A 2,500-nucleotide genomic window follows, 5' to 3' on the forward strand; every position below is an offset into this window, starting at 1 on the left:
ACCATTTTCCGGCAGACGATCCGCAAGAAATGCCAGAAATTGCGGCACGATCTCGCTTTGAAGGCAGTTGGGAGAGCGAGGTGACTTTTCGGTCTGGCCATTATTCGTAGAAAACTTCGTACTCCTGCCAACAATTTGCCTAGCCAGCCAGGGAATGCCAGCCAGCCATCCAGCCAAGGATTAGTGCTCAGTTTTAATTGGCTCATTCACATTTCCACTCGGCTCGGCTCCCGCTATCTATCCCGGGTTTGGAAAAGCGAAAGAAGTGCGAAGCCGAACCAGAATCAAACCGCCACCTCAAGTACTGTTTGGTTTTTGCATACTACTCGAGCGCGGCTTGATGGAATTTAAGATAAATTGCTTCCCGAGGAGCCGCAGCGGCTGTGTAACGCCCTGGCATTGGCATTGGCGAAGCTGTGTGGCCAATGGTGGAGGCGGTCCACTAGGACGGTGGATCTCTGGATTACGTAATTGGCTCGTTAGTGGCGTAGCGCGTCACGGTTCGCCAGGACGTACGGAATGCTGGTGAGAGTTGCTGGCGGAAACACAAACACACATCGTTAGTGAGGCAGCGAAAGCATTATGCTGGTAAGAACAATAATGCTGGTAAGGACATTTCTAACATCTTTAAAATGTGAAGAATTCAGAGTGGCTTGGTGGGCCGAATGCGGCTTGGTGATGGTGTACTTCAAACCGTAACAGAAGCTCCAATAACCGACAAACACTCACACGATTGACCCATCGTACGTCGCCTTTTGTGACCACAACTTGGACGAAACTTGAACCAGAACGAAACGATTCAAGAACTCCAAAGACCCTTGGCTCCACGAAGAGCAGGCCGGAGAATACCGGGAATGGAAAGAGAAAAAAAGGCGGAAAGAAAAAAAAAAAGCCCGGAAAATGGCCGTTGTCTTCAAACACAGCTCAAGAGCACCGGTAGCAGCAGCGTTTTCTGCTGACAGTGTCCTGAGCCCCCCCCCCCCAAACCCCCCCTGAAGCATTTTCAAGGATTCCACCGGCACAAGGTCGATGATATTCGAGAGGAGAACCCGATGAGAATCGGCCGGCCATAAAGTTCGATTTATATTCCACAGAAAATGCCCTCCCGCCTGCACTGCAAAACCATTCAATTGCTCACAACCCTGGAAGCGGTCGGTCCGGGGTCCGGGGCGAGGCGATATGGTCACGGGAGGTCGAGGTCAGCCACCAAAAAGGATTCTTTACGATGGTACGCGCGAGGATCGAAACGGTGGAATGGAAGGAAGAAATGTTTCTGGATGATTTTTAAACGACTGTCATAAGTGTCAGAGAGTATCAGCGCTCCTTGAGCCTTGAGCCGGGAGCCGGGAGCGCTTCTGTGGCTTGATTGTAGCCGATTCTGCTCTGCTCGAGTGAGCTCTTCGGCGGAGGCACCGCGAGTGCATAGAAACCCCCTGTTGTCGCTTCCTCGCTTGATAGCGGTGCAGAAAATCACTTGCTGGAAAACGGTTCTTATCTTGCGTCGTCCAGATTTCCGTTCCGTGCTCGGGCGCCAGCTTGCAGCCCACGGTGGCCATGACTCCATTGTGGTTCAGCACCACGATCGATCGATCGATCGAAAGATAGGTAGAGTTCAGAAGCTATCAGGGACATTCAGAAGCAATTATGCTTTATCACACACATTCCAAGGGGGGGGGGGGGGGACTGCTGAGCGCTGGTCGATCCGACAGGTTACAGCATAGTTCCAGTGCATTCCAAATGGGTTTGTGCTGCCCTTTATGTCTGCCAAGGAGGGCAATCATCATTTAAAATGAATCCCCCGCCTTTTTTTACAATCGAAAAACGAAGAGCAATCGAAGAGAGAAAAAATGTAGACGAACTATAAAACCTCCCGCATTGTCCCCTACCTGCCTGTCATAATAATTCATTCCGATTATCGATTCCGAATTGTCCGATGTCATTAGCTGAAACAAACAAACCTGACCTGGGCCGGAAAGTGGGAAAGGGTTAACAAAAGAAGCACCTACCACGCACCCAACCTGCGATCTCGCGAGGATGGAGCTATCAAAAAGCCCGTGGAAAGTGGAAATTGAATAATTACCATCGCAAACGCGGCCGAACAAATATTTGCACCACTGTGTGTCGGCGTGAAATCGGTTTTATGTGCGCCACTTTTTCCGCCATTCGGTTGTGCAAGGTACGGTGTACGCTTTGCGACAGGGAATATTATTTTAAGTTTTTAAATAACTTTTTATCAAAACATTATCGTCGGTGCTGCCGTGGTGGCTTTGTATTATTTGAAGGATAGATCTGACGTTGACTTTCGTGAGTTTGACAATCGATAGAAATGTCTGATCAGCATTTACTGGCGGTCTGACTGTGAACCTTCCGTCAGGCGGCGATACCACCGACGACGAGTAATTGAACTGGACCTGGACAATCCATTCCGGGGTCCGTTTGCTGACACGCAGTTCAATCATTCGGCTCGGTTGCCCCAACCGCACAGTACGTTATCAGTCAG

At 50.0% G+C, this 2,500-nt stretch overlaps 1 protein-coding gene across 8 annotated transcripts in view; it reads right to left on the reverse strand.

Moving 5' to 3' along the window:
• The window catches only part of LOC126572711 (peripheral plasma membrane protein CASK), a 213,379-nt gene that overhangs the window by 103,731 nt on the left and 107,148 nt on the right, over positions 1-2,500 (reverse strand). The gene's annotated exons all lie outside the window — the stretch shown is intronic.

Source organism: Anopheles aquasalis, chromosome 2, assembly GCF_943734665.1.
Source record: "Anopheles aquasalis chromosome 2, idAnoAquaMG_Q_19, whole genome shotgun sequence".
Taxonomy (NCBI): domain Eukaryota; kingdom Metazoa; phylum Arthropoda; class Insecta; order Diptera; family Culicidae; genus Anopheles; species Anopheles aquasalis.